General features: G+C 45.1%; 1 protein-coding gene across 7 annotated transcripts in view; it reads left to right on the top strand.

Annotated features, from left to right (window-relative positions):
* Positions 1 to 20,015, top strand: part of LOC306972487 (zinc finger protein 521-like) — a 124,146-nt gene that overhangs the window by 59,483 nt on the left and 44,648 nt on the right. The gene's annotated exons all lie outside the window — the stretch shown is intronic.

Here is a 20,015-nt window from a genome sequence, read left to right as displayed (position 1 = left end):
GTGGAGAAAGTAGTCACCATTTGACCATAGAGCTGCATTAAACAGAAATACTATCTTTAATATGATGATGGTTAAATCATGATTGCATTTTATATTGACATTATTGCAAAAATAGGCTGAAATTAAAATTTGATACATACTCATTTGTGCCATCCATCTGAATTAATGCAATATGTTACCTTTAGCCATCTGGTGGAATATATTTGGAGCTATGTATTTCATATTACGTATTGTGTTTCCTATTTATTTGAGAGGTTTTTACACCCATTGTCATTTCAATAGAAGTTACAGTTGTATTCATATATTGCTGCCATTTTACTACTTACACTGAGCTGCCCTAGAACCAAGTACTGTGTGTTGCAGTAGTGCCTAAGTTTCTTCAAATTACATAACATTGTGTCTTTCATCTGCTGCCTTTTCAATGCTAAATACGACTGCTGCAGTTACCTTTGCTTTTGCGTGCGATTGGTATGCAGGCCAAATCATCTGTGGTGAGAAAAAGACAATTGGAAATACGCTTTTCTTGCCCGCAGTTAGTCGCCGCCTGAAATTCCTCCCTCACATTCCTTTATTCATTCATTTATTCAGCTCGTTTGGCGGATCTTTCATTACACTGCATTATCTGTTGTCTTCGGCGGGAGAGAGCGACTCATTGATCTGGAACCAAGCCGCCTCGGTGTTTGGGACACGCTTCTGGGCGCAGGTGAATTTTAAAATGCGCTGGGCAATTCTATCAGGGACCCACTGTTTGTGCATAAACAATCAGAGGCATGTGATTTGTGATTTCTGATGCCCCGCCGTATTTGCAAAAGGAGAACGGAGGGAGGGGTGCAGAAAGACGGAGCCGCGGGTGTGTAGGTGTGTGTTTTGTATTCATCTTTGAGATCTGCTCACCCACTATTCTACTGGGGGTGCCTAATACAGTAGCACGCCGGCATTAGTCCTTTCTCTAGCGAAGGCAGGCACGGAGGCGCACTGGGAGGGTCGAAAACAAACACCCCTACTGCTTATTTTATGTCTTTCAGCCGCGCACGCTCGCAGTTGCCTCGTAATAGTGGAATTCGGGCAGCTTAAGAAAACAGGGGGATAGGCGATTGGGTTATTGTCTGATGTCTTACTACTCTGATACGCCGTGGCTTTGTGTTCAACATGATCACAGCTTTCATCTGCCATCTCGAAAGGGTTTCTGTCGCATATGTTTGTTTGGTGAGGTGTAAAATGTAGACAAAAACACCGGGAATTTTGATAGAAAACGTGGGAGGAAGGTAATGTCTTTGGTGCATCGAACAAATAGGGGGGGTTGTATGTGGAGAGAAGGAGAAGGAATGTTTCTGTGTGTCGTTCGTATGAGCGGGGGTAAATGTTGATGGGGGTGCTTTGGATTGCTAAGCCAATTTGGGACGAATCACAGGAAAAAAAAGGTAATTGGGAAAAGCTCTAAATACCTTCTCTACTGAAAAAGGGACACTTTCTCCTTTTAATGGCCATCTGCACAGGAGAGGGGAGACAGGGCTGGGGTCATCTCGCTCAGCTGTCAGCGTTATTAGCGTAGGTAATGGAGCAGACGCTGGAATCATAGGGGTGTTGTTTTCATCCATGCCCCACTCCATGGTGTCAGTTCACACTGATAACTCTATATATAGTGATGTGGCGTGACATAACCATAGTGCTAAGTGTATGGAACAACAAAACCCGAGCCCGTCTCACCCAGACAAGTCCATATTCGCTGCCTTTGGTAATACAATAGTGGCCCTCCAGCGAGTGCACTCAGCCGCCCCCCGAGCAGCTCCCTTCGGGCCCAGTGCTCAGACTGGCTCTCCTGTCTGACTGCCAGCACATTGTGATGCATGGATATTACACTCTGATGATGTTCAGACACAAAGTGCAGCTCTGTGCCCAGCTCCTCCACATTGACTGTGATAATGGAGCTAAATGAAAGAGCCGGGATGGAGATGGCCATGGGTGCGGGAGGGTGCAGGAGGAGTGGAGGTGGGCCAGGCTGAGAGTGGCCCCACGTGTCTTAAGATGGAGGCCGCAGCCTGCGAGGGCCCAGATGGATCAGTCCACATTTGCTGTACAGCTGGTGGCTCTGTTTGGGGACCTGGTGTGATCCTCCTATGGAGAAAAAAATGATATCACCACCATCCAAGGAGCAATTTAATAGCAGGCCAGAAGACAGCTGGCCACTCTTTAGTTTAGAGTTTTTTTGGCATGGCACACTTACAGAATTGAGGGTGTCCGATGTTTCTCTGGAGATGAACAGATTTATAGAGCTTTCAGCTGCTGCAGTCAATATCAAGTCACTATTTGAAATTGCTCTTTGGAATTAAAACGGGTCGGTCTGTTTGCCCTGATGCTTCATAGTAATTGCTAAAGACACAATATTTACAGGCACATGCTCTCACAAAGCAGACTGTTTTGAGAGGACCTTTTGAAGGTCTTTCATTGACACAAAAGGCGGCTTGGTTTTATCAGCATGCCGCCCGCTGCCCCATGGCTTTACTCTGACCCCACTGTAAACTCTGACATTTGGTGCCTCATGGGGGGTGTGTGTGGCCCATTTATCGCTATGTTTCAAATGTCCCTGTGTAGATTTGTTACAGCCCTGACTTGTTTGGTTGCAAAGGCTCTGTCTTAAAAGCTTTGAAAGGTGAAAAGGATATTTTCTTTTCGTTATATGGGCTTTCAATCCAATTCATCCTCACAACGGTCCATTCCAAACAGCTCAGAGCCATAGTGGCCGTGCTCAGAAGGACAGCCACAAACAAATCAGACCACTCCCACAAACGTGCTTTTGCGGGGTCACCTCTACAGATTTTTGGGCTGGTGACAGCACTGAGCTTGAAGCCAAGTCAGGGGAGGAGCCTTCTCTCTCAGAGAGGAGTCAGTGGCCCGGGCGGCCCGGGCAGAGGGGGGCACTAGAGGGGTGCAAAGGTTCGGGGGCGGAGAGGGAAAGGCACATTTGCTGTACAGCTGGCCGCTCTGTGTGAAGCAGCCACTGTGGGCCGTTACCAGGCTGCAGCAGAGAGAGGCCTTTAGCTCTCCTCTATCTCTCTCTCCTCTGTCTCAGTCTCCTCCAAGCTCCCCTTCCCTCTCTTCCCTTCTCCTATGACTACACTGCTGGCATTTGAGGGATAAAAGACAGAGTGGCTCGCCATAGCAGTGTTTGAAGCTAAAAGCCCTGTTTTGTTTCTTGTTATTGGCTGCAAATTATGCTTGACACATCTCCTCTTGTCTGGAGCCCCGGAGCTGCGTGGCCAGTAGATGCTGATTATACCCCTGTCTCTGCCCTGGTGGCTCCATTTACTTCTCTATTAAACCTCCCCCTCTCTTTGTGAAGCTCAAAACAAAAATAATGTTGTGATACTTTGGCTTTTTGAAGATAGGGCTGGAGTAATTTTCTTATTTTTATTTTTGGGAGGGTGCGGAGGGGTCTTTTGTGTTTTGTATTATATCAATTGTCAAGCTTATCAAGAAACACTGTAACACAGGGTTAGCTAGAGGTATAAGTGTTCCCATTACAATCTGATATCTGGAGCTCTTCGTAGGCCATTGCCATAACAAAAAAAATAATTGCAGTCTTCGGGATTTGCTTACTGCGTCTACTTCCAGTCGCAATTTCGATGTGATTGCGTTTAAGCTCCGTGCTGGTCTGACTCTCGAGCGCGCATACACATGCAATCTGCTGACAAACACAGCCGAACACTTCTCATTTCGCTCCTACGAGACAGGATCAGAACTGGATCAATTTTATGAAATAAATAAGGCCTTGGACCCGCAGTGGAGACAAAGGAACCCAGGCGTAACCATATTCCGAGTGTGATATCTGCCGGCTTTTATTAATTGGTGATTAATAACGCCTCTCCGTTCGTTAGCGCAGTCACTTCTCTGCGCAGCTAAGTGTGTAGCTGCTAATATGCAATTATGCGCACCTTAGCTTGTTACATTGTACCTTTCTCTGACTGATGTAGCACCCCCATGAAGAGAATGTATCGGTAGGTTCACACGTCATTGTCTGAATGCTTTGAAAAACAAGATGTGACAAGAGGAGGTAAAAGAAGTTCCCTACAAATGCCTTGACGTAACCAAGACACCGCTTTTAAAAGTTTTTTTTTTTACAGCATTGCAGAGACTGTTGCGCTCTTACGGGGTGTGTGTGTTTTTTTTGTTGTAAAGCAGAAGGTAATTGACATCACCATGGGGATGCTCTGTTGCTAGGCCAGACAAGCTCGGTGTGATGTGGTCCTTATCTATCGATTTTCCTGACATTTCCCCACACCCTCGCAGACCGGGCCAACATGTGAGCGCAGGTAGAAAATATCGGATGCTCTCAGTTCATACAGGCTGTTTGTACAAACTCGGGGAGCTCCACACCGGCGCCGGGCCCTGTGCTGCATCGCAATGTCGGGCTTGATGTCTCCATGGCGATGCAGAGGCTAAAGTAGCCTCCCCTACTGTGCGCCCCTGGGATTTGACTTTGAAAAAAAAAAATGGGTCAGCAGGGGCTTAACTATTTCATTTTGCGTGTTTTTAGCTCCCAAACTATCCTCCAAGAAATGTGATCTTTGCACGGTTGGTTTATAACTCTATGCTCCCAGTATGTGTCTAATTTAGCTATGTGACTGATATTTTCAATCCCTCTTTTCTACTAACCTGCGGGATGGCAGAGGAGTTAGCAGTTCCAGAGGTTGTGAGTTCAAAGTCTGCTTGTATCGAAAGAAAGTACATGTACCCGAATTCCATACACACAATTGGTTCATCTTACACTCGAGATTGGCTATAATGAATGTGTAGGTGAATCACCTTCGTATGTCTGTCTGAAAGAGTGAGTCAGCAGCTCATGACTGATGAATTCTGAGTTTTTCATATCATCCTCCTTGGCAAACAGTTGATTTAGTATATCTTAACACATTGAGAGAACAAACTTAACACATATAGAGTGCCAACAATCCAGACTATTTTTCATGATATTTGTAGCACCACAGCGTATTCTATGTTATAGCTATGGACACATGCTATGGCTCATTTGAAAGGTGAGACGCTAAGCTCTCCGTTGGTGAAAACAGTTTAATTCTTCAGTTCCTGAGAAATCGAGGCTAAACAGAGGCTAGTTTTGATCAAAATCACAGATTTTTTTTCTAGAAACAGAAATATTGCGTGCTTTATGAAACACTCTCCTTTCTGATTAACTCCACACACCACAGATCGATCGCTTTCACTTATCATCACACGTGCATTTAAACAGCCTGGTTCTCGGATTGAAGACTTTAACAGGATGTTTCTCAGCCGTTGTTGGACCGATTGTAACCAAACTCAGAGAAATGTTAAAATCTCAGCTGTTTCGATCTTTCCATGGGAAGCTGCTCTGCTTTGTCAAACATGCTCCGGAGAGCATGTTTGACAAAGCAGAGAGAAAAGAGACGCAATAATATCTTTGAAATGTCCGGATCGTGACTTTTCACAAGTTTTTGATCGTCAGTTATTTCAGTTCTGTTCATCACAGAGCTACCAAAACCACACATTTGGTGTGTGTTACCAACAACACTCACAGGTGTGTCTAGTTTCGTAATGAAAAAATGCATGTTAAAAACAGTGGGTGGCTACCTACATGGGTCAGGATGGGTCAGGGAGTCAAAGATCATGAAAAATCAAATACTGATGTACCAATAGACAGTCAGTGTAACAATCATCTGACATTTAACATATAATGCAAAGCCAAGTCACAACCCATCCAAAACATACATGGAAAGTACTTTTCACACTTTTGAGTAATCCTGCTTTGTTTCTTCTCCTATTGCTGAAGCCGCCCAATCTGTTCTCCCTGGATTATATTGCATCATAGGTACACAAAGTTGTCCTCCACATTTTTGAAACCCATAATCCATCGACAGACCTGTGTCATCATGTGTTAGCTGCTGTTAGTTAAAGCTGTCCACCTTCAGGTTAAATAATGTCCATGGAATGCCAGACTGACCACATAGTTGCTTTGGGAAGACATGCAACTCTACTTACAGAGGCAGTATCAGAACGCTTCCTACAAAAGAGCATGCTGATCCCATCGTTATGATACAGGCTGGACCGCCTCAGATAAGATATGGTAACGCAATTCCGGTTAGGACTGGAAAGCGAATTCAGTGCACCCACGATAGCCCTCCTATGCCGAGAGCGGACCTGCATAAAGGTGGGCTCTCCCTGTGTGCTATGGCCATGTTTTATTGATATACAGCGGGGATGTCTCCTTTAGAGTGTTAATGCCAACCCTTGTTCTGAAGCGGGGCCCATAAATACTGGATGATCAGAATTAACCTCGGCATTACTGCCCCCTCCCTGCGGTCCCATAGGTGTCACGGAAGGCCCTGGGTGCACCATCGCCCCCTGGCTTGAACGGAGGGGGGGTTGCTTAGCAGTGTGTCCGTGGGGGGGGTTATGGGAAGAAGTGCAAACAGACAGTCCAGGCTGAGTAAAGGTCAAAGTTGCAACCTACGCCGCAGAGAGGACAGGAGCATGCCCACAGAGAGTGCCATCCGCTAATATTGGCGCTCCTAATGAAATGTGTGATGTTGAAGATAACTTTGTGGTGAGTTTCTTTCTATATGACCGACCTAACTTGGGTTAAACTTTTTTTTCTTTTTTGGGGGGAACTGCGGTTGCAAATTGTCTCACAAATACTGCCGTTGTGATTAGATTTGCCATATTGATTCTTGGCTCACAGTGCACATGTTAAACACTTCCGGGAACATTAACAAGACTGAAATATGAACTGCTACACTAATGCAAGGATCCCATGCATTTCAGTTTATTGAGGACCTAAACTATACGGTTCGTCAGTCTTTGCTATTTGTAATCCTTCAATTTGCAAGCAGCAGATAGTTGCGAAAGGTGTCAATACTAGTTGAGGGCACTGCACCCACCATGAGGGCAAGGGGATTAGAGAATGAAGAGTGGGCAAATGCTAGGCTGTCCGCATCAATCCCACTGTGACATATCAGATCTAACTTAGTGGAGTGTAGCTCTCGCTTATTCTATTCGGAGAATGCGACGCACGCCTGGAAACAAGCCGCCGTCCCATGCTAGGAAAGATCTCATATTGCGACTGAGCACGTACAAAATAATTGAGTCAAAGTTGGGGGCAGGTTTCTTGAAGGGCAAACGAAGGAAGTCGGTGACTCGGACAGCGCATTTCGCTTCCGTGCGGCGGCGATGCTTGCCGTATTGACGTTTGGTTTACACAAAAGTTCCCTCGCTCTTTATTGTCTTCCAAATGGCCGTCATTGTCCAAAAACTTTGCCACACAAACGGCAGACATGGGAAGAGGCGGGCGGGAGGTTGGAGGTGGGCTAGGGGCGAATCGTCTTCTGAAAGGGCCCCCCTGCGTCAGAGCCTTAATAATCATGTGAGCAGCGCTGGACACCATTACCCTCCTGTTCGAAGCGGCCCGCTGCCAGGCCCGGGATTGCTGGCTGGTGGTGGCAAGGTCAACGGCGGAGGAAAAACCAGTTATAGGGAGCGCAGAGAGACAGAGAGAGCGAGGGAGAGAGAGTGAGTGGTGGGGGGAGGCCGGCCATCTGTCAGCTCGGGCCCTGCCATACCCGCGGAGCAAATGGACACGGGCGGCCAGAGGAGAGGCTACTGACGCCCATCGAGCTATACCCAGTGAGCATAACGCGCGGCGGCGGACTTCAACCCCAGCCAAAGAGCGGGGGCCTTGGTAGCACTAAAGCATATATAGACACGTGCGCGAAGCAGAACGGGCCATCACCCACAAATCTGGCATGAGGGCTCTGTTTGTCTATGCATGTTTGTTTTTTTGAGTGGAGTGAGGCGCTCTGCTGGGCCCCTTACTGTTTTAAGTCCAGATGGCAAAGCATTTGATAAAAAAAAAAAAAAAAAAAAAAGTTGATAGAAGTTATTTTTTTGGCAAAGCGTTCTCATCAATGTGGTGTTTTAACAAGATGCATTTGTGGAGAATCTGAGAGTGCAGAATGTTTTTAAGTGGCTTTTGGACATATGTATCATCTCTACAGGAATGTAAGAGCAATTAGAGTTCTGTTTTGTATTGAGGATGGCACATGTTTTGGTGAATTGGCGACCCTGGAGAGTGAAAAATGAATCGGAAGACTTTTTTCCCCCCGACAAACCTAGTACCATTGTGGCCTGTTAAAAGAGGTGTAAATCACAAATTCCCTCGACTGCATTGTTTGTTGCATCATAGATGGAACGTGAAACTGTTCGCCAGATGTTTAAAGCCCATGATCCATAGCTTTATTCCTTCTGAGTAGTTCTGCGCTCAAAGTTGTGCTCATCAGGGCGTCATCAATTTTCTTGCATGCCATGCAAGCAGTGAAACCTTGTTTTACCTTGTCATTCCCAATAGCTCCAGGCCAATTCAAATTCCTGAACAGCACAGTTTCTCACCTCTTACTGTATTTTTTTTTTTTTACATAAATAACCTTGTCTTGTTCAGGTGTAAAGACCTTAAAAGCCCGATATGTTGCCTTGTGTCATGGTTGCTCATTTTGGTTCCCTGTCCCTGGTATCCATATTTGAAATCAACAAAATGACAACTTCCTTCTTTAGAACATGGGATTGTAGGATTTTGAGTGTGTGCTCGCTGCTGTTGACTTAATTGTGCGGCCCACTCAGAGAGGTCCTTTATGATGCCCTCTGGCTGTTTGGGAGAGGAACTGTGGAATGTAGCAGTGCTGTCTAATATGTTTCAGGTGCTGTGGGCAACCAGCCAGCCCCACTCGTCCCACCGCTCCACACATCCGGCCATGTTTACACATAGAAAAGTGAACATTTCAACCCATAAGACAGAATAATTAGGGTCTGTGTAATAACTGACAATAACAAATTTCATGAAAGCCTTAGAGTCAAATGCAAGAATGACAGTGTCTCGCAATGGCCTCTACTAGTGATCTGGATCGCCAATTGAAAAAAAAAAATCTTTTGCTTTTTTATTGACCCCTTGTGGTTTTTGCCGGTATTTGGTAATAATATCACACAGCCTTATCACTATTCAAGCGAGCTGACTGTAAGCTCCTGCCACCTTACCCTCCCCTTGCTCCCCTTTGCTTTGCAGCTGTTTTAGTGAGGAGAGAAAGAAAAAATTGTCCGTGCGGCTGAAGTGAAGCTACGGAAACTGTTTCTACTCAGCAATGAAAGGATTAAGCTAGCTTAGCAAGTGATAGAAAGGTAAGGAAAGTATATCCTGGATACATAGAACCCCAGGAGGATTTTTTTTTGGAACTGAAGGAGTTTTGGAGAAGAATAGCCACTTGCGAGATTCAAAGAGCACTCAAAGATGTGCTAGTTGCTGGAAACACAACTCCAGGTATGTTTTCAATGAGACTTTTTAACGATTTTGAATAATACGGCCTTCTTTTTCATACCATAATCTACACTGTGATTAATCTTCAAATCGCAAAATACCTGTGGCTCCAAAATGGACAACCACCTGTTACAGACACCACCCAAATGCATGACTTAGCTTTAAAGACGCCTCTAAACTTCACTCTCCTTCTCCACTGTCTAGCCCCTCTGGCTGATGCACCGGCGCGCTCCGGAAAAACAGTGGAAACGTTCCGGGGCTATGTCCCCCCCCTCCTCCTCCTCCTCCTCCTCCTCCTCCTCCTCCTCCTCCTCCTCCTCCTCCTCCCTGCTTCAATGGAAATCACAGGAAGTCCCTGGATGAAAGCTTTATTAGTTATTAAGGTTTAATGTTGATAAGGGTGTGTATGTTTACTGGAGTGCGGGCGGCGGTGCTGCCGAATGGTCCGAGAGGTACGGATTTAAGCAGGAATTAGTGCACACGCAGGGTTTAATTAGGGGATCTGTTTCCATCTTGTTAGAAAGCTATAATGTGGGTAGGTTATGATATTAAATGCGGCGTCTTTAACAGTATGTACAACGAGAGATGCTTTCTGATTACAGATAAAATATTACAACTGACCAGAGCAGGGTTTTTCTTTCTCTGAATCAAGCAAGAACTTTTAGTTGGAGTAGCTGAGGTGACCCTTGACAATTAATACTATTGTTGTGTCCTTGGCTTAGACATTTAACTCACCTAGGAGGCATCTGATTGTGAGGTGGTGGTCAGAGTTGGTGCAGAACTGCAGCCACGTCTCTGCCTGTCAGTCCCTGAGTACAAAGATAGTAGTCCAAATTGTCAAGCAACTTCGAGTACTTGGAGATGGTGAGAAACATGCTATAATAAACTGGTGCATTGCCATTAGTGCAAGCTGGAGGATTTAAGACACAAATTTACGTTGCAGTCCACTCTGTAGAAGCCCATTCTATTTTACTATCCACTAAATAAACAGCTTTTAATGCCATGTTGCAAACAGTTTAACAGTGACTTGAAAGAGAGCATTTAAAGGTGCAGCACATTAACTTTACGTCTTCAAACACCTTCGGAAGCTGAGACGCCATCAGTCTAATTCGCGGTTTTAAAAAATGCAGAGCCACCATTAGCCGTAAATGCGTCCCGTTTTCAGCCCCTTTTTCATACGTCGTGTCCCATTTGCCGCGTGACAGCGGAGCGCGAGCGGCGGAGGAGACCCTCTGAGTCCCTTTGTCTTCGCATTTGTCCCGCCGCCGCCTGGAGACGCCAACCTTAAGCCACGCGCTCGCTGATTAATCTTTAACATTTATAATTACTAATTAAGTCGGTAAGAGACTTTTAATGTAGTCCTCTTTCAGATGGGCGCAGGGAGGACAACAGATCATTAGCTTCAATAATGAACGCGGATGAGACTGATAATGGCCTGTGATAGGTGAATACTGACAGATACATTAAATGGGGCGCGGAGGCGAGAGACTAAGTGAAGTAGTGGTGGCGGTGGTGGTGTGACAAGCTAAGCTAACGCCGCAAAGGCAACGGAAGTCTTTGAAATGCTCTTTGGCACACACATGGAGGCAAACTAAGTAATGTAATGATTTCTTTTGAACGCTGTGACTAAATGTTGTGTCACCTTTCCTTCAACGTAAACCGAATTCATAAAGTTCTCAAAAAGGCCATGTACTTCAAGAAACGCACTGAATCAGAGTACGGAAAGGCTCTTAGTTGCAATACTTGATACTCTCCACGACGGATTTCTCGCGTTTGTTAAAGTACAATCACTAGACCAAGACTTTTAATTTAGCCAAGAGTTACCTTTACTGTTTATTTGCTCATTCTCCTTAGTTTTCCTCCCCAATGCATTCACCATACCTCATTATCACATTATTACATTACCGTGTGCATTATCCATTAAAACACTCATTTGATACAAGTTTTTTTTTTTTTTTTTTGTCTTCTGTTTTGTACCTAACGATGATGCTACCCCGGCACATTCGGCGTGCGTCTCTGTCCCACTTTGGGGGAAGGTGCTTATGCCATAATGATTATTATCATTAAGAAGATATTAATGTGCTCGCTGTTTAGCCCCAGCTGCTCATCACGGCCAAAGAGAGGCACTGCCAACAAACGTCCCACCTGTCCAGTAGGGGGCAGGGTCACCGGAGGTCACGCACACCCACCACCGGGAAATTAGGCTGGATAAATAGAGATAAGTCTTCCACTGTGAGCATCATACATGAGCATTAGCCACAGTGGAAAAGGCTTTTGCGCTGGAAGTAATGGCAAGAAACTTAAATGTGCATTAGTATTCGCTATTTGAGTCATTTTGTCATTCAAAAGAAAGCGCCTTTGTCTGGCGAAAGAGTTGATGTCATCTTTTCCTTATGAATGAACCTGCCTGTCATTAAAAACTATTCTAGTAGAGGCTGAAGTACTGGTGGTAGGCGTACAAATGGTGGCGGTATAGTGGTACTTTTGTTGTCTGAACCAAAACAGTCTGTGCAGTGGTAATACAGTCTGTATTTGCAAGTAAATTATATCTTATCGTTATAAATGTTAATGCATTTGACAGCAGATTTTGATTAAGGTGCCGGTGCCGCCTGTATGCAGATGACGCTGTGCAGAATGCATTGCGCCGTCGCCACATTTGCACATCGCCGCTTCATTAGGGCCGAGGAAAGAAAAGCGTAGTTACATTTAATCAAACAAATAGGTGGGGCAGACCACATAATCAATCACAATCCTTATCCAATATACAGCTGCACGGTGGAACAAGCGGCAAGGCTCCTCTGCTGAGCCCAACGCATATTACACGGTAGTTTCATTATGCAAATAATCACAATGTACATGTGCAGCCTCTTCATTCACTTATACTTCTGAATGACTGCTGTGAGCATGGGCTGAAACCTGCAATTCTGGCATTATTTACATTTCGCTGAGCGGCTGCTGCAACATGTGAGGGAGCCGTTTGGTCAAAAAAACAAATGTCTTAAGGTATCAGGGAAATAGTAGAAACCTAGGAATCTGTAAACTGTGTTCTGTTAGCTTTCTAGCAAAATTCGAAGGTGTTCTTTCTAACTGGTGACGATGCCTAGATACAGTAGTGTTTAGAGAGTGAAACAATCATTTCAATTTGCTTAAAAATGGTTCTCAAAAATTGAAAAGCTTTACATGAGAACCTGTTCCTTCGATGGAAAACTCAACTACAATGGAGAGCTAGCACAAATATGTATAAGTACTGTACACAAACACAATATCTATACACAATAGGCCACAAAGGATCAAAACATATAAATAAGGATTCTGACACCTGCCCTTATCTTACATAGGGACATTAGTACACTGTGCAATCTTCAAAAGAACCAATTAAACACTCACACGCTCGTCAGTAAAACACACATCCTCCCTCACACAAAGGTATCCGGTTGGTGGGGGCCCGTGACGGTGGGGGCCCCAGGGCTGAGGCTCTTGCAGTCCCAGAGTGGCTCCCGGAGCCGGGCTGCCAGTTGTTTGCCAGTGCTCTCCGGGTGGAATTGATTCAAATTAAAGCCGGGTCCCTCTCCTTCATCAGCATTCCGCCGATGAGAGTAATTAAAGCAGAAATGAATTCGGCTGTAAGCAGAGGAGCCGCAGAATCACTGATATTACAGGCCGGATGATGAATGCCTGGCATCAAGGGAGCTCTCAGGGGAGCGGGGAAATTCACACATCTCTTTCTCTCCCTTAGCGTTCTCTCTCTTTCATTCGCTTTTGTGTCTTGCTTTTTCGCCGCTGCCCTCATTGCCCACTTTATTGTGTGTCTGTCTTTAACATGTATTATTGTCGTAATGTGATGTGACCCTGCAGTAATTTTACATATGTTTAGAGATGTGTTCAGACATCTTGATTCGTTATTTAAATAGCAATCACGTTTGGTAATTGTTCTAGTGCTTAATAATAGTTACGTTTTGCAGCTTTAAACTGGCTGGCATTGTCGAAGTCCTAACAGTAGCAATATGCAAGTTTTCAGCTGCACAATGCCCAGTGTTCATTTCATTGCATCTTTTTTCGATTTTAGATGTCACATTAAAAGGTTGTAAAATAGTGAGCCTGCTCTCGCCTCCGCTGTGCGATAGTTCAAAGAGAGAACCGTAGCTAGGACCGAAGTTCATCGTAGCAACTTTCAGGCTCCAGACGGCGTGTGATTAGCTGAGGCCAGTGCCGCATGCAAGCGATGTTTATTTACACGGAAAAGTGCACGGAAAGTAAACTGCGGACCCACTCATGCCTGGCTTGTGCCGTTTACAACCACAGTAGTGAAACATAATACAGTATATTGACATACCTCTTGTACTCGCTCCTCCTCATTTACGTTAATAACAGGATTTCAAAGAGAATCCATGATGGCTACTTACTTTCCTCCTACAGAGAATGCTCCAAAAAAGGACAAAAAAGGCAGGAATCTCTACCTTCATGAGCAACAAGGCTCCACAGAGCTCCAGGGCCTGTCAATCAAAGCCCAAAGCTAAAACTTTTAAAATGTATACCATGAAAACCTGCATGCTTCCATTCACTCTGCCCACCCCAGAGTTATCAGAAGCTTAAACTTCTTCGAAACCAGGCTTTAAAGTTGTTGTTGATCCCATTAGTTTTAAAAGTGGTTATCTTTCATAAATCCATGTTGGTTTTGCTTGGTGGACCTCAAATAGTGCCTTAGTCTGCCCTAGCTATTGCATGGCCAAAAAGATATATTTAAATGTGCATTTTAAGATAGTATCTAACTTTCCACAGTATGACAGCCACACTAGTTTTCTGAAAAAGGCAGTGCCAAGGACACCATCACTGACTTTTCCTCAGCCTGTCAAATACACTGTTCCCCATGTCTATTGGCATATTAGAGGCTAATGATGCTGCAAATACCGGCATTACCGCTCAAATCAAAATACAGTGCACTTGTGATGAACCTGTGCGAACAAGGGCAGGCAAGGTGTCGGCAAACATATAGAAAGCAAGAGGTGTGGCGGAGGATAATTATCACGCGGCGTTGTGGGGCCCGAACGCTGAATTTCAGTGTGGCGTTTTTCCGGAGGCAGAGCGGGAGACAGGAGCCGGGAGCTGTACAGATGATGCGATATTCTACCCAGGATGATTCAATGATCCCTCACGTCCCCCGACGCTTTATTTTTGGAAAAGCACATCTTTAGCGAGAGCAGTCACAAGACCAAAAAGACAAACAAGAAAAACTCAGGAAAACGGCGAGGGTGGGTGCAGCTGTCAGGACTTTTTATAGTGTTTCCAGCTCCTCGAATGCAAGCTACACTAAATCAAAGTCGGATTAAGAGAATGCTAACTTGTACTTCTTAGGGTGTCCTCTAGGCAAACCTTTTTTTGTATTGTGGACCCCCTTGGAGCTTTTATTTGTACTCCATGTACCCCCTACCTCGAGAATGTTGTCGAATATTTGGAAATAAATCAATTAAATCTACAATTTATCAATTAAAAGGCCATGTTTTGTGTCCAAAGAAAGCAAGAAAACATTCTATCTGAAAAATCATTTTCAGATAGTTGCCAGCAGAAGCGATCAGACTTTTCTTCTCACTCATCTGATCAGATAACCAATGGTGTTTAACCTCTTGGAGTCAGGACCACCATTGCCCCGACTAGTACTAGTTTAAGTCGCCTTAAGTCAGTTTCATATCCTTAACTCAAACAAAGCCCAGGTTGAGATCGAAGGATGGTGATTTTGGCTTGTTCACATCTTTAATCTGTTAACCGAATATCATTGTGTACCAGCTTTTGTCTCAATAAAAGAAATCTGCAATAAAAGTGTCTAGCGCTCTGCCCAAACCCAACCACAGAATAGCCAAACTTGTGAGCAGCAGGGTCGGATGAAGCCGTCAGCCTCCGTTTTCCGCTCTCCGAATCAAATGGAATTGCACAAAGGTTAGCTCTTCGGGGCTTTATGCTAATGCGATATACGATTCTGCCGCGGAATCTGCCAATGCATGTCTTTGCACTGTCTGACTCCGAGGAAGCGCCGAATGGTAATTGCGGTGACCTCTGCCCCTCCCCTACCCAGAATGCCTTGGGGGTAAAAAGCCCGAGGTGCTAATAAACAATACATAGATCTTTTTCTTGTTTTTCGTTTTCACTTTTTCGTGGCTTAATGACTCACAAGACTGGCCCACTGTTTTTTGAAAAACCACTGCATGTATCGGGAACCAAAAAGGAGGTTGCGTTGCATTTTAATTGTGCCAGAATAGCTCAATAAGATGTAAATGAATGGGAGTTCAAGCTCGGAGTTAGCGGCGGTTATTAAGAATTTAGTAGGCTGGCATTGAGCGGAAAACACGCGGCGAATTATTAGACAGAGTAAAGGAGGCGGAAATGCAGGGGGGACGCTGCTTCAGAGCGAGCACAGACCCGGGGCTGGGGCCAAAGGCTGAGGTGAGAGTGGGGTAGCATCATTGGTAGCGCTTGGAGAAAAGGCTCAGAGAAATGTTTTGAATGTAAAAGGATGCTTTGTCAAACCTTCTGCCTTTCAATGATGGAAGCGAGAACCACAATTTTTCCATACTGAGATATGTTCTTACCTTAGACGAGTTGAAGCGTACCTGTCTGGTCTTTGTGCGTGCCCGTGGAAGAGCTTGCTCACATCTAACTTCACCCTGTTTGGACCTATAGGAAAATACTGGGAGAGGCCAAATGCTAGCAACATCTTTGGTCTTTTTGCATGACTGAGGGCACAAAGTACTTCCACACTAAGATATGTTTTTACCTGAGCTTAGACGAGTACCTGTCTGGTCTTTGTTCGTGCCCGTGGAAGAGTGTGTTAGCTTCCCCCGTTTGGAGCCATAGGAATACATTGAGAGGCCAAACGCTAACAACATCTTTAGTGGTTTTGCATGACTGAGGGCACATACAAAAACCAGACAGGTACATTTTAACTTGTCTAAGCTCAGGTAAGAACATATCTCAAAACGGTGGCCTGTTCCTTTAAGACATGTTTACGGCTCTTATTGGTTCACCTTGTTTGCATGGTTTGTAGCCATTTTGTTGCTAAATTGAAACATGCAGTCGCAGTTGTCTGGCCCAAATCTTCCATGTCATTGGCTTTCACTTCTCCTCTTCCCTTTTCAATCGATGATATGAAGCGTGAAGCAGGAACGGCAACACAGTCCAGGCATTTGTGCTAAATTATTTAGCAAACTGCATCTTTTTATAGACTCCGGTTTTACCTATGGAGGCCGCTAAAAGCTCACTACTTAGCTGCAGCTTGCCTGCCCTGTCTTCGCAGTGGATCATGTTGCTCCATCATTTCTCCACGCAGCGTTTTTGTCTGGCGTCCCGGACATGGCACCATCGCTTTTGTTTGTCTTGTTCCAAACACCAATAAAAAGACACTCAAATCTAAAACCCTGACCTTAAAATGCAATGACACTCTTCCGATAACGTCCGCGAGGGCCCCTCAAGGAATTACTGCAAGCCTACGAGGAACCGAAATGGGGTGGGGAAAATCAATGGCTTCCCTCTCTCTTCCACTGTCTCTGGGCCTGGGCTGAGTTACTGTAACAAGATGCTGCACTTAGAGGAGTCTTGGGAGAGCCGCAGGGAGGGAGAGAGTAGACACTTTTAGGGACATGGGTGCCATTTAGACTAGGACTCGAGCTCAAGAAAACCACTAAAAGCAAGCGCGTGATCCCGGCCCACGTCCCCAGCCGGGAGTCGGCGGTGGTTGGTTTAGCCCCCTGTGGTTAAAGTCAATGCGGAATGTACATCAGGATTTTGAGGTCAAGGCGAGATCATTAGCGAGATTTTTTTTTTTTTTTTTTTTTTGAGGCGAACTTGAAGAGAAAGAGTGCGAAGGTGTGCGGCAAGCAGTGTGATCATTGAGTTAAAAGGGCTGCGAAGGGTGAAATGGAGGAAATGGATTTTAGAAAATGCACAACAGCAGTCAATGCGTTTTTGTGTGACAATTTTGGTCATCTGTTAGTCACTAAAACTACGACTGCCGCGTCTACTACAAGTGTACAATGAAATGACGACTCATTGGCAAACCATCCTGGCAAATAACCACCTCCCATCCGTTCTCACCATCGCTGCCGCCGCCATTGATTTCCCTTCCTTTTCCTGGTGTCAAATGGGCGTTGTTTAACACCCTCTCTCCGCGCTTTACTGTCGGAACTGCGCAGATGAAAATGAATCCGGCTCGTTTGGGCAGACAGGACGCGGCGCTTAAGGGACCCAATCCCTGTAAGTGCCATTAGGTGGAAATTGCCGTTCACATATTCCAGTGGTTTGATTAATTACGCGCTCTCATGTGCTTTCATAAAGGCCCGATGAAATATGGCGAGCAAATTGCGTCGCGTTTTCTGTATGCTGTTATGTAAAAAGCGGTTTAATTATTGACACATGTTTTGGCCACCTGGCTGGGGAGCGGAAGCGTCAGACGCGGAGAGGAATCGTACAATGGGTATTAAGCGTCGAGTGGGGGGGTGTGCCATGTGGCGGCGTGGCGTCAATTTGTGTCCCCATCTTCACCTCGGGCTGATGGGAACAGGCATGAGGATGTGTCACTTTGAAAAAAAAAAAAAAGATAAAACAGTATGGGAAATTTGGTTGGAAGATGTTTAATTTGGTGCCGCTTTTGTACAGGTCTTTTTTAGCAAATAAGTGCATAATGAAACGTCCTTTGAAGGCTGCGGTGTCTCTGGAGGATTCTGATGATTGCTGCTGGATGTTTGTATTGTATTAACACGGTGCTCTTTTTTTTTAATCTGGTTTATTTCAAAGCACTTTACGAGAAGATGGGTGTTAAGATGAAACTCTCAGTGAATAGCTGATTGTGTTTTGCTGCACAGATCTCTCAAATCTCTCTTTACTTTGAGGAAGAAGAATTCCTACTCCAACCACAAGATGTCAGTAAAGCAGGTTTTAGGATTTAACCCTACAAAGAAAGCCAAGTTTGAATTGACAATAATTTACAGAAGAGATACAATAAACTTTTTTGAATCTCTTTTCCCTCACCAAAACAAACCTGGAGTTGTATTTCACCTTATTCCTGTAGCTTTGAGTAATATTGTTCTCTCTGGTCGTTTCTTCTTCTTCTGGTGTAGAGCACTGACCTTTACTTCCTGGGTAATATTGTGTCATAGGTAATTAAACCACCCTCCACATTTCTAAAGCCGATGGGTAGTCCATGATCAGAGTCGCTCTGGGCAGTTCTGTCAATAGGCTAGCATTGGTCACGTGACATCCGAGTAGATCCTAAGTTGGAGTTATCCTGTCTCCGTTTTTTCCCTATGAGGTCTTGTCTAAAAAAAAAATAGCTAAAAGATTTACATGGCAGACAGGAAGTTCCTGGTGGACAGTCACTAGCATCATGTTAAAAACTAGAATTCACCGGAGGAAACTTCCATGCTCTTCACGGTAAGTGTTTTTGCCTTGAAGCTAACGGCTAACACGAATGAAAAATAAAAATAATCGGCCTGTCTTAAGTATACACCATTTTTAGACGTTTATGTATTGTGGTGTTTTTTGATACTAGCCATTAGCTCTGAGATAAAAAAAAAAAGAAAGAAAAAAAGCCCTACCTCAAAGAACACAGACGTTTCCTGCAGTCAAGAATTTACATCCAACGTAATGTTTTAACACGTAGCGAATCTTCGGATCAGTATCTCACGGTCTGTGATGTTTCCGTGAAAGTATAATTTTTTATATTTTTCAAGACCTCATGGGGACATAACAGGACAGGATGCGCAAGCACTGACTTAGGATCCACATGGAAGGTATAGAAGATATACTAGCTGTTGTATTCACTGTGTCATTCCTACTGCTGCCTGTAGAGGGAGCTCAAGTTACAATCCTGTCGAGGCCTGGTCAATGTGTCTCAGTCTCACTGTATTATCCGTACATATATAGACGCCACCCAAATTGTTGTTTCCAATCACCCAGCGGTAGCTAACAGGAACCAATAATAAAACCATTTGTTCGGTTGTTGAAAAATCTATATCAATGCAGCGCCCTCTGCTGTCATGGAGACCTAACAGCATCCTGCAGTACTTAGGCCAACTCCATCAGTATTCCTCAGTGTATGTGGAGGTATTAGCTCATAAACCCTCCTACTGTCACATGAACCCGCACTTCCCTGGGCTCTATATGAACAGCCGGCTTCAGACGCTCACTCCCAAGCTGTTACTGTTTGCCTAAAACTTTGGCCCTCGCACACTCTACCTGATGTAGTTGACTTGATTTTGTAAGTTAGGTAGGCAGTCCCTGTCTCCATGTGCCCCCCCCCGTCCATCCCTCCCTCTCTCCCTGTTCCTCCCAAAATGCACTTGGACCAGGGCTCAGGCTGCACCTTTTGTGTTCCACAGGGATGGGGGGCCAGATGGAGGAATTTGATTAACCAGCAGTGGAGGACCAAATGTTCAATTGGATACAGACCCGTTTGGAAGGCGGGTGGGAGCGCGGAATGAGTGGGGGGTTGGGGGGTGGGGGGGGTGTACAGGCAGAAATCTAAAATGGTTGGTCATGAGCGCCGGCCAACACTTTCCAAAGGGGAGCCCAAACCAGCACTGAGGTGTAGTAATGCACAAGCCCTTTTCCAAGTGCCAGCTGGGCCTTTTAGGAGCCTCCATCCCCACGGCACACAGTCGGCAGCCTCCGAGCAGCTTGACTTTACCATATGTGGAAC

Source organism: Gobius niger (genome assembly GCF_951799975.1).
Source record: "Gobius niger genome assembly, chromosome: 13".
In the NCBI taxonomy this organism is placed as follows: Eukaryota; Metazoa; Chordata; class Actinopteri; order Gobiiformes; family Gobiidae; genus Gobius; species Gobius niger.
The sequence above is the reverse complement of the archived record's forward strand: the minus strand, read 5'-3'. Positions and strand labels throughout refer to the sequence as shown.